This window comes from Malaya genurostris, chromosome 1 (assembly GCF_030247185.1).
Source record: "Malaya genurostris strain Urasoe2022 chromosome 1, Malgen_1.1, whole genome shotgun sequence".
NCBI lineage: Eukaryota > Metazoa > Arthropoda > Insecta > Diptera > Culicidae > Malaya > Malaya genurostris.
Genome location: NC_080570.1, coordinates 138,456,992 through 138,477,107, shown reverse-complemented (window position 1 = coordinate 138,477,107; position 20,116 = coordinate 138,456,992). Strand labels below are relative to the sequence as shown.

Genomic DNA, 20,116 nt, shown 5'->3' with positions numbered 1-20,116 from the left:
CCAAAAAACGAAAGCCGAAACCGTTGTGTTGTGCAGGTGGCAGTGGATTGAAACAATAGATTTCATCTGGTGGTAGCGTCCAGTGTAAATCTCGTCGCTCTCCGTCCGGATAGAAAGCAAAAAGTCCAAGCCTTCGGCGGTAATTTGAACTTGAAAACAAAAAAAAAACAGATACCTATTGCATCGGAAATTGGCCTGCTTTCGCACGGTGTGTATGCCGGTGACGTACAGCAGCAGCAGCTCTCATCGGTGCACGTTTGTGTTTGTGTGTGTTTATTTTTCGCCTCGGGAAACCAAAACAGCTGATTCAGTTTTCGGTGGTTTGTGGGAAGAGACTGGCAATAACTAATTAGCCAAAAAAGTGTAACAAAGTGAAACCGGGAACCGGGAATAAATAACACATATTGCATAATTCTAGCTGTCTGTCGACCACCGCTGCTACTAGAGAGCTGTGAGTTGCAGTGCACGTGAGTAAGGTAGGTAGGTAATTGAATTCCCTGCGTTTCGGTTGGTCCCGTACGAATGGGGAGGACATCGAAATTGTTTCTTCGCTTGTGCCATCCCATCCGGTTGGGAAGATGAATAAATAAACAAAACGAGATTTTCGCTGCACAACGATTGCGTTCATTAAATTTTAAGAGTTCAGGTTTAAGAACTTAACTACCCTTTGTTTTAGTTGAAGGGTTGATAAGATGAAAGTAGTAAATTCGAAGCAAACAGTTTATTATCAATCGAGTATCGAGAAAATCCATCAAATTTTATTGTATGTAAACGCATGGTTATTCCTAATGGAGAATGTAAACATGATTGATTTGAATTTTGATGGTAAATAGAACATACATCTTCACGTCTCACGTGTATGACACTTAAAAACATTGAAGCATCCGTTTTCGAACCTAAGCCTGAAATGTATGCTTCTGTACTGCCCATACTTGCATATTAGTCCCATATGGAAAATCGGCATGTCGAGAAAAAGACGATTAAAATTTTATTTTCGCATTTTTTGATTTATTGTTCTACCTAATGCTAAATCATTGTATTACTACATGAAATATTATTAATAATACAATTTTGCTATTCTAACATTGCAACAAATGAAATTGTTGTAATTTGCACTGAATGGGACTGATATGCGGGTACTTTGCATATGGGACAGACATGAGTTGATATTTTTTTCACATTATACTGAACGAACCCTCAACTTTTATTGCAATTTCTGATAGTATATTGAGGATAGATTGCATTCCTCAGGCCAACTTAATATTGGCGAAAATCGATATAGGACTGATATGCGAGTATGGGCAGTGTATGCCTGTATCAGGAATCAGGAATCAGAACAAATTGGCTCAAATGGCACGTTCCCCTTGATATTTGGAGATTTGTGCCTTGCCATCAATATGTTTTTAGCATCATTTTCCCGATATATAAGAGGGAAGGATTGAAAGGAAATGGTAAGGGTTGGACTAGGAGGATGGGAAAAATTGACGACACAAAAACACATAAAAGCAGAAGTAAATTCTGCACCCCTAAGGGATGCCGAACAATCTGCTGAGGATCACATTCAGTGGAAGCAGAAGGAAATTCTGAACCTCTACGAGGTCCCGAACAGTCTGCTGTTTATAAAACCTCCAACCCCCGAGAGGATTTAGAGATCTTACAAAAGCGACACATCACTAGATTCGACCGTGAGTCATTCGAACTGAGTGCTTTTAAGGCTGCCTGACTGTCGGAACAAAAACAAATACGTCTACCACAGATCCTCTGCTGAAGTGCCGATTGTACTCCACACAGAATCGCGTAGATTTCTGCTTGGAACACAGTACAGTATCTACCAAGTGAATGAGACTGCTCCAGCCTATTTCACGACAGTAGACACCAGCACCAGCACGACCATTCAACAGAGAACCGTCCGTAAAACAAACTATGTGTTCATCAAGTTGTCGTTCCAGACAACCAGACAATCATTCCTAACGAAGAGGATAGCTCACATTGAATGTTTTAAAAGGAAAACTGCATGTGAGAGTTAGGTCACTAGGAGCGAGTAAATACTCATCCCACGGAACCATTTGAGACCACAAGCGAGTGTGACTGGTAGCATATTCTAATGGGTTACTGTTCCAAAGCCCTGTAACCTTAAGACGGCATGCACAAGACAATGCTTCCTGTTTCAGGAACACATGTAGTGGTTTAATGCACAGTAGCGCCTCTAGAGCAGCAGTAGGAGTTGTCGTGAATGCTCCTGTCATCGCCATTAGGACCATCCTTTGGAGATGATTTAGCTTTGACTGAACTGTCGCGACTTCTCCTTTCTGCCACCATACAAGACATCCATATGCTAAAATTGGTCTAACGATAGTTGTGTAGATCCAATGAATATATCTGGGTTTGAGTCCCCATGATTTTCCAAAAGCTCGTCTGCATTGGCCGAAAGCCATGCAAGCTCTTTTAATCCTGAAATCAATGTGAGCAGACCAATTCAGTTTTGAGTCAAGAATAACCCCGACGTATTTAACTTGATCGACCACAGTGACCTCTGAACCGAAGAACTGTAACGGACGAGCTCCTGTGATTATCCTACGATGAGTGAAAAGCACCATTGATGTTTTGCCCGGATTTACAGACAATCCAACCTGACAACACCATTGTTCAACAGATCGCAGGGCTTGCTGCATTAAATCAAAGAGAGTGTTAATGCTTATACCGGTCATCAATATATGATAATCGTCGGCAAAACCATAAGTCGGAAATCCAAGGTTATTAAGTTTCCTTAACAAACCATCAGCGACTAGGTTCCATAAAAGTGGGGATAGTACACCACCTTGAGGACACCCACAGACACTCAGCTTTCTAATCTCTGGCCTGCCGAAGCGATGATCAAAGAAATTGATTGCTAAGCATTGCGTGTATCCAGTAAGGGAAAAACCCAAGATATTCCGTTCACGACTGCAATGTTTAACCTCCTGCAGCCATTCAGCCATCGGCACGGAAATACACCTTGACTTAGGAGTTCCTATTTTTGTGGCCTTTTACGACATGGAATAGGAAACCAGTGGATCAATTCTTGGTAAAAAATAATTCCGCCGGATGCCACACGGCTTACCTGTTTGGTGGACTTATACCACCGGTACAGGTGGACCGTAGCGTTATTCTTAGCAGTTGGGAAACCGCTACCGACACTACACGGCTATCTAGGCTGCTCAGAGAGGGAAGTTAACATTGATGGTCAACTTCCATGGATGGCCGAGCAGCCGGTGGGACAGACATGAGTTGATATTTTTTTCACATTATACTGAACGAACCCTCAACTTTTATTGCAATTTCTGATAGTATATTGAGGATAGATTGCATTCCTCAGGCCAACTTAATATTGGCGAAAAACGATATAGGACTGATATGCGAGTATGGGCAGTGTATGCCTGTAACAAATTGTGTAATTTAATTTGTTCAAATATGGCTGAAGTGATTTTTTAAAGCTTAGTTTTAAATGAAAGGTCTTAAGCGTCGGATGTTTTGTATTTTGCGAGGGGAACGACAGTTGCACTTATCCTCATTGTTGCATCTAACCGTTCAAAAGCGCATCCAACCGTTGCGTTGATAAGAAAGTCGAAGCACATGCGATCTCTCCTAAAGTATTCCTGTATTTTCCTTCATGACATTTAACGACTTGTCATCGCAACCAATCAAGAGAATAAATTGCTGGATAAAAAAATACGTTTTGTGGTGGATTAAATAATAAAAAATCTTATGAATTTGATTGTTTGGTTTGTTAAGAACTATAAACATGAACGCGGGACTGTGTTTGAGATTTTTTAGTAGGATTCTGAAATGCGGTAGTTAAAGTTCGATCAAAAAAATTTTGCGAAAAATTTAGACGTATTGAACATCATTTCTACTGCAGGTGAATATAATTCGAGTCTTTGCGCATAGCTGTAGAGTACAAAAAATTACAATTGAGAGAGTATGGAACTGTTTGAAGGTGGACATTCAAATGCCGGTTCCGCAATTCCAGAGCGATGGGCGTCAAAGCTTTTAAACCGCCATATCAAATGACGATACAAAGCCGGTACGTGCTGGCATGGAAGAAGAAATTACAACACACCTTTTCAAACGATACACACAGCGTGCTTTGTTCAATTTCGTACACGCTGTAAAGAAAACGAAAAACGAACACTCGCTTCAAAACAGGTTCTTTTTTAACCGTACATGCGGTGTAGTAATTTAGTAATTAACAAATTCTTAGTTTTCTGTACTAGTTATTTGTGGGCGAAATATTCTCACTTTTCAATAACCCGTCTTTGATTTCCGGTTCTGGAAACACCAGAAGAAGTGGGTTAAACTGCAGGGTGGCTTAGTGGTTTCTTTGAGCCCATTCGGGCAATTTCTCGATTAATGCGTTGTTCAAATTGACATCATTTGCTGTGTTAGTGTATAATCTTCGTCCAATAGATATTATAGTTTTTCATACGAGGTCTGTTCAAAAAGTTCTCGGAATTTTTTAATTGCGCGCGTCTGAAGAGTCCGGTGGTCAAATTTTTTTTTTATTGTGTTGGTACATATGTCCCTAATGTATGGTGAAATTTTCAGCTGTATTCATTGTTTACATTCTGTCTTGTAGCGGCTGGTGTAGACGTGTTTTTTTAGCTCGGCGATTTTTGTTAGTTTAAACAATGGAAGAATTGAAGAGTCAAATAATTTGTATTAAATTTTGCGTGAAAATGAAACAAAGTGAAACCAAGTGTGCGAAATGTTACAGAGAGCCTACGGTGAGTCTGCTATGAAAAAAAAACAAGTGTTTACGAGTGGTATAAGCGTTTCCAAGATGGCCGCTAAGACGTTGAAGACGACGAACGCTCCGGTCGACCCAGCACGTCAATAATCGATGAAAATGTGGGAAAAGTGGAAAAAATGATTATGGATGATCGCCGAATCACTATTAGAGAAGTTGCTGATGAAGTTGGCATATCAGTTGGCTCATGCCATCATATTTTTTCAAATGTTTTGGGCATGAAACGAGTGGCAGCAAAATTCGTTCCAAAACTGCTGAATTTTGATCAAAAAAACAAACGCATTACCATCGCTCAGGAGCTGTTAACCTCCTTATTCACCAGATATCGCTCCGTGTGATTTTTTCCTGTTCCCAAAGTTGAAGAGACCCATGAAAGGACAGCGTTTTTCATCGATTGAGGCAGAATCGCTGAGAGTGCTACAGAGCATTACAAAAAGTGACTATCAGGGGTGTTTCGAAGACTGGAAAAAACCCTGGCATAAGTGTATTATATCTAGGGGGGGATTACTTTGAAGGGGACCATATAGATGTAGACGAATAAATAAATATTTTTTTTAGAAAAATGAGAATTCCGGGTACTTTTTGAACAGACCTCGTATTTATAGTTCATCGGTCGATTTCGTAAAGTTAAGGCTCACTGTGCGTATTACATTTGTCTCCATGCTCTCATGTGCCTTTTAATTGGAAAAAGGGGAATCCAACCAATAAAATAGCGCTTCAGGTTTGAAATATACTTCAACATATTGTATTCGACATCAATTGACAGCAAAACGACATCCTGAAATTGCGCACCTCAATCGGTGTTGAACAGTCGTTCGCACCGCACAGGAATAGCTCTTGGCGCCTGGAAAATTTTTTGGCCACCTAGAGTTGTACAGATCCAAGGCTGCAGTCGTTTTCAAGTCTACTTGATTCACTAACAGTATTTTCGAAGATTAATAATTGGTCAGTTATTTTAGGCTAATTATGCCAGAGCTATAAAATTCAGCATTTTCCAAGGCTAACTATCCAAAGAATTACTCTTCGAGATAATCAGTCTTTTGTTAGGCTACCTCAAAATCAAGAGTTATTCAAACTAGGAGTCCCCTTTCGTTAATCCTATGACGTCAGACAACATCTACGATATTCATCCTGAATCTGTTTGTAGTGACATAGAAGAAAATTCTTCGAAAATTCCCAAAATGGACGCTTGTCGTTCTGGGAAGAAACAACAATCTATGTTTCCAGAGACGGTGATGATCTCCGACTTCAAAGCATTCCGTACAGAGTTTGTGTCATTTCAAATCGGACGAAGAGGTGTATGTCGATTCTTGGTTGATGGATTGGAAGATCACGAGCGTCTTCTTCGATATTTGTCTGAGAAACTTCATAAATTATATTCATACGACATAAAATCCAACAGACCTTTCAAGGCTGTTCAAAACACAGATTTAATAAAAAAAAATGAACTAAAAAATGGCTTAGTTTGGCCTCTTCTCAAGTAATATTTATGAAAAAACTGGTATTTCTAAGCTACACTCTGGGATCTCCCAGGAACGTTATCTAATCACCGTTGTCAAGGCTTCGGCTATGATACAAAAAACACAAAATGTCATATGGACATACGGCGAATAAAACAACTGATAAATTTTCATGTTCTAATTGTGATGGAAATCATAAATCCAATTATTTGAAATGTGCTGTCAGGGACAAAAGTTAAACGCTCGTTTACTTAGACAACAAAGAGTGAATTCAATGATTTTAAATTTTTCAGAATTTACCTAAAAATTTACCTGTCACGCCTATGGCTTCAAATATTCGTATTTCTTCTTATATAAATAAATAAAATACATGTACGTCCTCCACTTCATCTCCTAATAAAAACAAACTGTTGCAGGTAAATCTGACACATCATCTTCATCAACCGATGCAAGTTACGCTAGTGTGACAGGCAGCCGATTACCTATCACTAATCTTTCAATGCCATTCGCTTCTTTTAACGAAGTGGATTTAGGCAATGTAACGGAAAATATAATGATTTGTTTACAACATCAGCTTTTTAAAATGATCATCCAAACGAATTCAACTTCCTCTCAATTCGCAAATATTATTATTATTCATAACATTTAAAATTCCGCAAATACTTGGAATGCGCGATTAAAATTAGTGAAACATTAATTTCATAATTTTCTCATATCTAACAAATCCATAATACAATAGCACAATAGAATGAAATATTTCCTAAATCAAATGCCGAATTGTAAAGCAACTCGCATTATGTGGTTTTGTCCATCGTCAATGGAAATCATAAATATCGAATTTTACCTTTTTTCAATACGAAAGCATGGGAATTGAAATAGAAACTATTCTTGGAATCTATTTTATCTCCGGAACATATATGCTATTTCAATTGGAATGGTAGTCAAAATAATTTAGTAAGGAACTAAACCACCGAATGGCGCTAGTGGGCATGGAACGTCGCAGTGCAATTTGAAAATTACATCAGTTGTGACCGCGACTTTTACCGAGAATCATGGAATCACTAAGTTCGTCCTATAGTCGATTGAGCCATTGAGGCACATATATGCTTGGTTGGTAACTAGTTAGAGGCAGAATTGTTTGAGTATATTAACGCATTTTTGTTAATACTTTCTTTTATCTCAAGTATAGAAGCCTCCATTCGCAATTGGGCATATACCTTCTAGAGGAAATTATCTCGGAATAATTTGCCGGAGACTCATACAAAGTTACAACAAAAGAAGTGGAAGGTGTTATTCGTTAAACACGAGGTGAATTGAATTGCGGCTCTGCAGACGTAAAACAAGCCACAAAGGCGAGTTATTTTCTACGCCCGAAGGAAGGAAAAAGTTAATCACGTTTTTTCGTGCTTTCGAACTGCTTTCATGAAGCGGAAAATTCGTTTCCTTAAACTTTTTTAATTTTTAATTTCATCTCTTCTTCTGCCCGTAGGCCGTTCGCTCATAATTCTTCATTTTGTTACGTGTTCTTGGTATTAAAGACTGATTCAAGCTATCGCAAAAAGAAATTATAGTGTCTTCTAGTTCATTAATATCTGAGCAGACATGCCAAATTTCGACGATGGAACGACGCCGCTACAGCTAATATTTGTTTGTGTTTTAGGCATCATCTTGAGTGTGCAGAAAAAAAACTCTCTTTTTCTCTTAAAACAACATTTCAAGAGACAAACGACAAAAGAAACCAAAGAAAAGATAGAATAAGAAGTGTGGGTAATGTCAGAGACTTAACTGAATGACGTGAATACAAATAGAACTGACATGACATATAAGAGCAAAAAAATTACAGGGTTGTGTAGGGCACAAGACCGATTACGATTACATAAAAAATGCAATGTTCAAACTCATTCATAAATTCGTTTAAAATTGAAAAAAAAATCACAACAAACGAGTCCTTTTTTGACGCTATCCATGAAGCAATACATTTTTCCAACTTTTTCCAAGGATTGAAAATGTTGATCTGCCAGGCCGTGTGCCATCGAACAGAATAGGTGGAAGTCAGAAGGGGCGACATCTGGGGAATACGGCGGGTGGGGCAAGACTTCCCATTTCAGCGTTTCCAGGTACTTTTTGACCACTTTTGCGACGTGAGACCGAGCATTGCCGTGTTGGAGGCTGACTTTGCCATGTCGCTCTTGATACTGTGGCCGCTTATCTTTTAGCGCGCGACTAAGGCGCATCAGTTGCGTTCGGTAGCGATCTCCTGTGATGGTTTCACCCGGTTTTAAGAGCTCGTAGTAAATTGTTATTTATCTTTGAAGGTTTTTTCTCTTCCACCATCATGTTTGTCTACGACATCGAAATCACCATTTTTTAAAACATTGAAACCACTCCCGACACGTTCTTTTACTCAGAGCAGCATCAACGTAAGTTTCTGAAAGCATTCGATGCGCTTCAGTTGCATTTTTTTCGAATTGTAACAGAAAAGTAAAACTTCCCGCAAATGGCGAGAATTGGGCACATAAAGAGACATTTTCGAGCGTGAATAATACGAAAACAAGAACAACTGTCACTGAAATTCGTTAGGCACTGTACACACTCACTTTAAAGGCATTATCATCTATGTATTTTAATCAGCCTCAGCCGGTACAGCCACCTATCGGAAAACGGCGGAAGCAAAGTTGTACACCTGACACATACTTTTTATTTAAATCTGAGTTTGCGAAGATCGGTTCAACCGTTTCTGAGTAATTTTCGGTTTGGAGCACTCAAGTCCGGAATCAGAGGGGAGGATCTGGTACAGCCAAAATCAACATATTTTTTTCCGTCTAATGTATAAAAACACACTCGTGAAAATGAAATTTTTATACTTAGCAGCCAGTAATTCCGGAACCAGAAGTCGTATTCGGATGAAATTCGGTAGGGTTATATAGGATCGCAAGACCATTCGTTTCAACCAAAGTTTGCGAAAATTGGATGAATGGTCTTTGAGAAAATCGAGTGAACTTTTCTCATTTTTGTTTTATACACAAATACATACACACCCAACCGTTTTGCGTACTTGAATTATTGAGTCGAATGGTATACAGTCGGTTTTCTCAGCGCATGCGTAGCCTTTTTCTATGAGAAAGTTAACAAGGTAAAAAGCATAAAAGAAATAAAACTATGCCTTTCTCATATTACTTATAATCTCGAAAACATAACTAGAAGATTCTGTCAAGAGTTTTTTCGCTCAAATTTGAATAAAATCAAAAACTTTCTTCGGGTATAAACTAACATAACCTATTCAATTTGTAAACAGTTATGTCAAGTTAATATAGATTTAAATGTAACAGCCCTGCACACTATACAAAATTGAACAAAGCACGCTGTGTGCTGGGCGGTAGTGTTTCCTTCTTCCGTACCAGCACGTACCGATGCTTAAAATCCGTTACATTATTTTGTATTTGTCATCGCCCTATAATTTCGGAACCGATAGTCGGATCTGTATGAAATTGCACAGTATCTTTTATGACACTGAGAGCTTTATTTTAATCATGAATTGTGAAAACAGGTTTAACCGTTTTTGAGAAATTGAAGTGAGTTACCGTTCGGAAGCGGAAACCGGGGACTAGTAGTCCCAAAATAGATTTATATATTCACTAACTAACAAGGTCTGCCAATCAGATGAATGCATCTCGATAATTTGTCACTTATCGCGCTGTAATATCGGAACCAAAAGTCGGATCTGGATCAACTTTGCGGGGAGTTTTTAAAAAATTTCAAGACCTTTCATTTGCATCTTAGTTTGTAAAAAATCGGTTCAAAAATTTCCGAGAAAATTGAGTGTCCATTTTCTTATAGATTTGCACACATTGCCTTGTAATTCCGGAACCAGAAGTCGAATCGGGATAAAATTCAATAGCGATCTATGGGACAATAAGACCTTTCATTAGAATCTGAGCTTGTGAAAATCGGTTCAGCCATCTCTGAGAAAATCGAGTGCCATTGTTTGTCACATAACAGATCGGCTGAAAAGTTCGTATCGTTTCTATGAGAGGGCGCCACTAGAATCAAATCCATACCATTTTCAGTTAGTACCAACCTTCAAAAGATACGTGTATAAATTTGACAGCTGTCTGATTATTAGTTTGTGAGATATTGCATTTTGAGTGAAGCTACTTTTGTTATTGTGAAAAAAATGAAAAAAAAGGAATTTCGTGTGTTGATGAAACACTACTTTTTGATGAAAAAAAGTGCCGCCGATACCAAAAAATGGCTTGATGAGTGTTATCCAGACTCTGCACCGGGCGAAGCAACAATTCGTAAGTGGTTTGTAAAATTTCGTACTGGTCATATGAGCACCGAAGACGATGAACGCAGTGGACGTCCAAAAGAGGCTGTTACCGATGAAAACGTGAAAAAAATCCACAAAATGATTTTCAATGACCGTAAAGTGAAGTTGATCGAGATAGCTGACACCCTAAAGATATCAAAGGAACGTGTTGGACATATTGATCACGAATATTTGGATATGAGAAAGCTTTGTGCAAAATGGGTGCCGCGTGAGCTCACAATCGATCAAAAACAACAACGAATTGATGATTCTGAGCAGTGTTTGGAGCTGTTATATCGATATAAAAACGATTTTTTTCGTCGATATATAACAATGGACGAAACATGGCTCCATCACTTCACTCCGGAGTCCAATCGACAGTCAGCTGAGTGGACTGCACGCGATGAACCGAACCCAAAGCGTGGAAAGACTCAACAATCGGCCGGTAAGGTTATGGCGTCTGTATTTTGGGATTCGCATGGTATAATTTTCATCGACTACCTTGAAAAGGGAAAAATCATCAACAGTGACTATTATATAGCGTTATTAGAGCGTTTGAAGGACGAAATTTCAACGGCCTCATTTGAAGAAGAACAAAGTTTTGTTTCATCAAGACAATGCACCGTGTCACAAGTCGATGAAAACCATGCTAAAATTGAACGAATTGGGCTTCGAATTGCTCCCTCGTCCACCGTATTCTCCAGATTTGGCCCCCAGTGACTGTTTCCTGTTCTCAGACCTCAAGAGAATGCTCGCTGGTAAAAAATTAAGAAGCAATGAAGAGGTAATCGCTGAAAGTGAGGCCTATTTTGAGGCAAAGGACAAATCGTACTACAAAAATGGTATCGAAAAGTTGGAAGATCGCTATAATCGCTATATCGCCTCTGATGGCAATTATGTTGAATAATAAATACGAATTTTGGCAAAAAAATGTGTGTTTCTATTAAACGATACGAACTTTTCAGCCGAACTGTTACACACACAGACATTTTGGTACTAACATGTTATTAGGGCATATCGTGCGATAGGCCCGTGCGAATGTTGCAAAATATAATGCTAATTACTCGGCTTTTCTCAATAATCGATATAATCTCACAGAAGCTCAATCTACGAAATTATGCACAATATGCTTGAATTCCATGTAATGAGCATTAATTTTCAAAAGGGCCTATCGCACGATATGCCCTAATCACATGTTAGTACCGATTTTCTCAGTTTGTCGAGCTGAGTCGAATGGTATATGACAATATGACTGTGTTTTTAGTTGCCGAATACATTTCGGCTATATCGGGCCCAAGTTTCCGGTTCCAGGAGTATCGGAAATAATGGTACACTTCAAAAACGGAACTGACTTCTTTCTTGTTTTTATTCAAGATTCAATGAAATTATTTTTTGAAGAAACCCGAAATATTTACGAAAATATAAGTAATATGGGAAAGGTCACACCACTAGGTGGCTTAAAAAAGATTTTTCGCTGGAAATTTCCTGTTCAGACGATATGACTGCACTACTGTTTGAATAACTATGAAAAGCTTGACAGATTTAAACAATACACTATGAATAAGATTTACTCAAACTTTTTTATTGTTTACTTATACGGTTCAAAAGTTACAGAAGATTTTCGGTGTGTCGTTTTTGTGGAATACACCCTTTAGAAGAATTAACTGACAAAAGTTCATGTTTAGTTTAGTTTATGGAATTTGCTCCATTTCACAGAACCACACATTAAAAAGAACTGTGAAAAATTAAGTTATTTTTTTGACGTAGGACTACATTTTTCTTTACTATGCTCAACTGAGTGCATTTTCAAAAGTTCACAATGCGAAAGTGTGACGAAAATACTTTTTCCCTGTTTGAGTATTAACTCTCATTCTTTCACGAAACGACTGGAAGAACGTGTAAGATTGGTATTAATACAATGTTTATTACGTAAAGCCTTGGTATTACATTCCTGTAGTGGAATTTGGCCTTCTGTTTCAACAGACTTCGCAGCCAGTTCAGAGTGTACAGAACCATTGCATGGCTGGTGCTACGATTCTACTGACACTACGAATCCTTCCAAGGTCGGGGCTCGAACATACGACATCTAGTTTGTAAGACCAGTGCCCTATGCATTGAACCGTCAACCCGGGACGATGTTTATTACGTAAACATTGTTTAAATAGTGAAAAAATACGTCCAAACATGAAACATAAAAATCAACCGAGTCTATAAACAGACCTTGTTGCACGTTTACTAGCTTCAGTGTATGATAATCCATGAACGTAGCCAAATCGAGTGCGTAGGCTGCCATCTACGTCAAGACAGTGGAACTACACTCGGCATTACTCAACTGGTACCTCAGCCATTGCAAATATGACGCTCCGTTCCTCAAGCTTAAACACAGAAAAAACAACAACAACTAGTTCTTCTGTGAGCATATCTGCTGTTGGACATTCGCAGTGTGAGTTTCGCGTCATACAAGAGCGATTGCGTCCTCCAGCTGCTGGTCGTTTGCATTGGAGAAAAAGAAAGCGAAAAGTGGATAAATAACGAGGGGGAACATTATAAGATTACTTCTTTACAAATCGAAGGTAAACATCATCAGTTTAGTGCAAATCTGCACTTTGTGCACTTTTCACAGTGCGAAATTCGCACCAAACGAGTGCAAATAAAGCCAGCATTTGGCTGCTTTGCATCCAAGAAATATTACTCCAAACAGCGTTTAATATCGTAGAAAATACCACCTTCTGAAAGCCTAAAATAAATCCCGCGATTACATCATTCAGTTGCTGGTTGTTTGCGTGCGAGTAACAGAATAAATACATTTAATCGGCCCGAAAAATGATATTCCGAAATGATGTAATAAACCTAAAAAATTTATATGTTGTTATTTTTGTAGCCGTTAGAACCGCTCTTTTGATTTTCTGATCTACTATGATAATCGACTCGGTGCGGAATGTTAGCGCTGTAGGGAAGTGTACACAAGCAAGTGGCCGATTTACTTTGTGCGCCGTTCGCCAAACGAGACGCAACCGTTTTGTTCGGAGTTTTACTCGGGGAAATAATTATCAATTTTGTTGAAAATTGGAAAAATGGTAACCTTCGGTTCTTTTCAGAGTCCAAAGTATTTTACAAAGAACTAATAGAATTTGACTTGAAACGGATGATTTATTAGTAAAACAATGTAGCAAAATAAACATTCATTTTTAAAGTGATCTGCCCCTTGTCGACAGCAGTTCATTGTCAATCTCGCGGTTATGTCTCTAACATTGCCTACAACAAATTTTTTCTTGATTTTATTCATGAGGCGGAAATAACGACATTTAATAGCAAGTTATGGAGCTATGATATATTTCATTTGAAATTTACCCATTTTCGAGAAAATTTGTTCATTTTTTTGCATATATCACTTTGTACTTCCGGAACCGGAAGAATCAGAATAGAATTCAATAGCAGTTCCGGGTGTTTCTATAGAAGAAAGATTCATATCGCAAACGGGTACTTCTATGAGAAAGATTGCTAAGAACAGATTTTTTTTAGAGTTTCATGAATACCTGTTAAATATGTAACTTATTTATTTTAGAAAGTTACACATCACATCAACGTCAAGTATTGGTTTTAATAATAATTTTAGTATAAAAAAAGGGGTCCGTATTTTTTAAGTCTTGTTTCATCGGTTGATTTTGGATTTCTGATAAAGTTCTCAACATTTGTTCAACAAATATTTTTTAGAGTTCACAATCTGTTTCTTATATTCTCTTAAGCACTATTCTTATGCATTGAGAACCTTGCTTGTTTCTATGATTTAAGAAAGTGTGTGCCAAATTTTCGACCAAATTGGATTAAGTTAGTTCTGACTTTAGCACCTGTTTTCTGTTGTTAATTTCTGGAATAGCTTGATCGTCTCCGCAATTGATTTCCAGAAAGTGATATTGAAATAATATTCACATTGGTTGCATTGTTATGAGATTGCACATTTTTTTATATTGTCTATTTTACCCCGGCTTTAACACCAATTGTGGTCGTTTACCGGGTCCACATTCGAATTATTTTAAATCATTGTCTCTTTACCTTGATCATAACCATCAACTGAACTGAACTGGTAATTAGATTTGCCATTTCTGCTAATGAAAAAATGAACATGAGCCGTCAGAATAATTCTGCGCTCTATGCCAATTTTGGGCGTGAACTAGGATGGTAGGAATAGGAGTCGAATCACGACACAGGAAGTGTTGTTGTTTTGATGGAATTGAGTTAAAAAATGTCCCACCAACCCACCTACGTTCGTGTGTTGTACCAAATTCATGTTGAGCCTTAAAGAGGAAAACACCTGACAATTATCAATGTCTTGTTTTTTCACTTCACACATGAGCGCAAAATTGTAGCTTACAAACAAACTGTCATCATGCCCCGATGAGTGACATTTTTCGACTACACATACACTGAACCAAAACACGGGTTTTATTCTTCTCAGAGTCAAATGGCGTACGAGTGTCGAAATTCCCTTTGAAGGGACTTTCGAGCAATCCGATAATTACAGATTATGAAAATTGAGCAGCACTGCAAAAAATAAGAACAAATCTTTTTTGATCGCACAATTTGCGAAATAACTTTCGTGCAGTCTCTGGATCAGTGAAAAATACGGTAGCGAAGCGTTACAACCAAAAACAACTCGCGAACCGTGGCCGTGTGCAGCTCCGTGACAAACATTGTTTTGGCTTGTTTCGGATTTCACCTTGTAGTGATTTTTTTTTTCGTGTGTAATAATTCATTCTTTTTTCGCCACCGCCACGAGAAGATTTAATATCACAGCGGTTTGCGCACGTGGAAGCGAGGACGCGGGGGATACATTTAGCGACACAGCGCAGAATATAAATAACCTGTAAAGATTCTTGGCGAAGGATCGGACTCGGATTCGGGAAGGGGAGGAGGAGGAGAAGAAGGAAGTTAAAAAGACCGCGACACTAGCGTCGAGGTTCGAGGATGGCACACGCGCCGCCAATCATTCTAACGGCCGCGGATGCCATCAACGAAGCGGATTGTTTGTGACTAATTTGGGGACTCACGGGACTTCGGCACGGAGGGAAATACGGTGACGAGTTCTAGCTTTCAAACATGGATCCGAGCTCAATTAATTGCACGCTACATTACACCCAGTTCGCAAGTCAACAAAATTTTTTCCGAGTCGATTCATTACGTTAACACCAAAAACCGTATTCTGTCTAGGTTTAAAAATAAAAGTCTTATTAGTCTAGAATAAACGGGAATACTGTTTGTGCTGTGAACTTCTAGTTTTTATTGTCTAATTGTAGAGGCTCAAGTGGTTTCATGCAGTTCAGTCGACTCGTGTTATTGAGAAACCAAATGTACCGAATTGAACTCATAACATTCCATCACGCTTTTATATAAATTAGAGATGTGAAGCTAAATCTACCCAAAATATTGAATTATGAATTCTAAAGCTAAATCCTGGTAATCAGAGTATTTGCATTCACTCTTGTTGCAATTTCACCACTGATGATTACTGTTGTGATAAAATTGTAAACATCACAACGCAACGATCCAGCTCTAGAAAGAGCGTTAATTTATATATGCGGTACACTTTAACACAAAAGCTGCAATTTTGAATTGAAAGATGAAGTGCTTGGGGGTAGACTAGCATAATTGAAAGATGAAGATTTAGAACATTTATTTGGCCTAAATTCCTTCGCTTCGCCCTTCGGAGAGATCCCTACAACCTTCGAGAAACGTTGTAAGCTTGTCGATCTCGACCTGTTATCCATTTTTCCAGAGCAATTTTTGGTGGCTGATCGCGAATTTCTTACCCTGAATCGTTACGGAAACTTTATCTAGATATCCATTTTTGTAATCTTCGCTCTCATTAAATCCTAAGAATTCAATCCGCTCCAGTGTGTATCGTCTATTCAATCGAAGCTCCCTGTCTCGCAACGCGGTGAAATGTTGAATTCTAAACTTAATTTCATGCAATTTCGCACACATTTCATGCATTTTCCACAATTCCGAATACCAGAGAGACTATCGAGCAAAGACAAAGGAAAACTATTTATGTTCATTTCTCCCTGTTGAACTTTCCGTTCTTCAAGAAACATTGATATCCCTCGGCATTTTAGAGCTAAGGCGGTGTGCCTTTTTAAATATATAGTTAAATACAAAAACATTGAATTCAAGCAGTTTTCCCAACTTCAGTATAGTTAGGTTCAGCTAAAGAGTTAATTTTATTTTTAGTATTAAGCTTACGATCAGTGGTGATCTGTATCTGTTGGATAATGGTATCCGTTGATACAAAAGATGAGGAAGTTTTATGCCTACTGGAGAAACAGATTGTGGATCTCCAGCGGGGTTAGTGCCGAATGCAAGCAAAGTGCATTAGAGGTGATTTAGTTATATTCAAACCGTGGTAATGGTTCATTACCAAAGTCTTGCTAAGCTGTACAAATTTAAAGTAATATTGAGAAGAGATTTTCTACTAAAAAGGGAGAACATTTTCTACCAGAAAATTACTCTCTCGAAGAGATAATCGAAAGGACAGTTCTCACCGTCTTGAGAATGAAAGGGGATAAAAAATGAGTCTTGCTAACATCCCCCAAAAAAGCACAGCGTCAGAGCCCTACCGTTGGCAAGTGATGCGTTTGATCTAGAAGAGACCATAATCTAGCGAGAGGCCCGGCATAGTCATCTTGCTCAGCGATATTGTGGGATTACACATTATTAGCGATGTCAGAACTTACCTACAAACGCTAGGTTCATCCTCCCGCACAACCCAGATACAGCACCTTCTGATTTCTGAAAATTGACGCATTAGAGTGCCAAAATGCATATTTCTACGCTGATAAAAATAGGTAGGATAGATTCATAGGCAAAATGGTACTTCAATTAAAAATACTTTCTTCATTCAAATCCAAAACGATTTGTGTAAATTCACTAAAATGCTAGTTCAGTTTCTTTTCACTTATCCTACCCAGTGAAATTTGTCGACCCGCATAAGTCCGATCGTCGGTCCGATTATCGGACCGATTGAGCACGATATGGGGCCGATCGTAGCGCTTCGATCGGTCCGTCATCGGTCAATTCTGCACCATTTGCATCAACTGCGTTGACCTTAAAAAGTTTTTAATTTACATTACGTATCGCTATAGGAACAGAGCGAAGGAACATCAAACAAGGCATTTTTGAGACGACGTCTCCCCGATAGGATGTGAAATACATTCTTTTATTTCGATCATAGAGGCTTTACCCTTAAGGTCATTCGCCTCTTAGGGCCAGAAAAACTCTGGCCCTATGTTCGGAGTTGTAAATCCAACCCCGATATATCCCATCCCCTGAGTATCATTCATTCATTCATTATTTTATTATCGTGACTTTGAAATCCTGAGTATCATCATCCGCTCTCTACTCTGCCAAATTTTAATTTTAGTTTTTTCAAGCTATGGATCATGCATCAAAGCAACGGTAAAATTGAATGATTTGCGGTACGGATCGGTTCACCATTCTCCGTATTCTCCAGATCTGGCTCCCAATGACTATTATCTAATTACAAATCTGAAAAGGTTTCTCCAGGGAAAAAAATTGTCGACGAATGCTGAGGTCATTGCAAAAACGGATCTACCTCTTAAATTCTATTTAATCTGCATTATTCAGTCAGAAATTTATGAGAAAAGGTAAAATAGTATTTGGTTGTAAGCAAGAGTTTAAACATTTTGTAAATTTACAGCTAATTTTATGCCAAATTATATGAATTCATCCACCACTGAGCTGTAGGCGCTCAAAACTAGGGCAGCAAAAGGCAAACACAAGCCAAGCGTTTTACTCTATGAGGCTAACCTCTAGATGGCCCAATACCAAATTTCATAACAATCTATCCACTAGTGTTTGAATAACAGCTGATCGTGTCAGACGAGTTCTAGTTTTCATCAAGCTATGGAAGAATACGCACCAGCGCATTCATGCATAAAAGCAAGGGGAAAAAAAGGAAAGGGAGTGGTCCACCATCCTCCGTATTCTCCAGACCTGGCCCCCAGCGACTATTATCTATTTCCAAATCTGAAAAGGTTTCTCCAGGGAAAGAAATTTTCGTCGAATACTGAGGTCATTGCAGAAACGGAAGCCTATCACCCTCATTCTTGTTTACGTCCGTATCCGCAATACGACGAACGGGTACTTTCGAACGAATACGAATAAGTCATTCTTGTTTTCACTCGAAATTGCCACAAAATATTCAAATATCAGTAAACTTTTTAAAATAAATGCTAAGCCTTGATGTAATCAGTCCAATTCATGTGATTAACCATATGCGAAACGCTAGAATGTATGCCATTTTAGTTTCAAACGAAACGTGTATTCGAACATCATTCGTACGAACGAAATGTCCCATTCCCGTTTACGGACGAATAGACGAATCAACCGTTCGAACACATTGAAAAAAGTTTAACCGATCTCTAACAAAATTATTTTCGAATCTAAAGGTGATTTTTAATCAAATCATAAATTTGTGTTTTGCATAAATCATTTAGAAAGCAAAGCAGTATAGTAAAATGTTGTTTTTTTCTGGAGAGCCTTTGAATATATGCGAGGTTCAAAGTTTTTACGCATCAATTTTGCATCTATTAAGTACTTTATGGGAAATACACCATGGGTAAACATGCTTTATTTTATATTAAATGCATGATTTTACCAATGAAATAAATATGTAGCCTATCGAAAACATGGCAAAATTGCAAGAAAAATGCAACATATTTTTCGCAGATACTACTGATCGGACTGCTATTTCAAATGCTTTTTTTTACTTTGCACGAAGTTTAATTTGAAAATTTCATTTACCGACTTGAATAAAATTGGTCCTGAGTACGATATTTATTTATTATGTAGCATTCGTCACTTCCTTGATGCTTGGAATCTTCCTTAAAAAACTACCTGCGCTACCGATCCTTCTTTTGCACAGGAATCGCGTACGTACACGTTCGAGTGAAAACAAGAATGGCTTGTTCGCATTCGTTCGAAAGCATGTGTTCGTCGTATGGTCGATACGAACGTAAGCAAACATGATGATACAAAATCAGTGAAAAAAACAAGTCAAATAACAAATGATATCAAAGATTTTTATTTACAACTCAAATCTGTACCAGAACTGATAGTTTAAAGTTGGATGGGCGTTGTTTTTATGCATGTACGATGTTTAAAAGTGTGATTGATTCGAACGTAAACGGGAATACGAATTTGCTATACTTTCGAACGTATCGCATACGGCCGTAAACAAGAATGAGGGTGTATATACTTTTTGTTTTCAAAGGGCATCAAAATGTTGGAGAAACGATGGGTCAAGTGTATCGCTGTAGATGGAGATTCTACTGGAGAATAAAAAAGTTTCCATTTCATGTAGTAAATATTTCCCTGAAAGCTACAAACATAACGTCTTTCTACCAGTATAAAAAATTCCGTTATTGTGTTCGAATAAATTCACTAGAATAATGTTTTATTACCATTGAATTCTATTTTATCTAATAAAAGGTGATTTTTTAAGAGGTGTAGGATTCGATTTTCAAAAAAAAACCTGTTTTACTC

At 38.2% G+C, this 20,116-nt stretch overlaps 2 protein-coding genes across 4 annotated transcripts in view; one reads left to right on the top strand and one right to left on the bottom strand.

Annotated features, from left to right (window-relative positions):
- LOC131425912 (glutamine-dependent NAD(+) synthetase) overlaps positions 1-20,116 on the bottom strand; it is a 151,112-nt gene that overhangs the window by 57,259 nt on the left and 73,737 nt on the right. The window lies entirely within an intron of this gene.
- LOC131425911 (cytosolic carboxypeptidase Nna1-like) overlaps positions 1-20,116 on the top strand; it is a 113,678-nt gene that overhangs the window by 20,061 nt on the left and 73,501 nt on the right. The window lies entirely within an intron of this gene.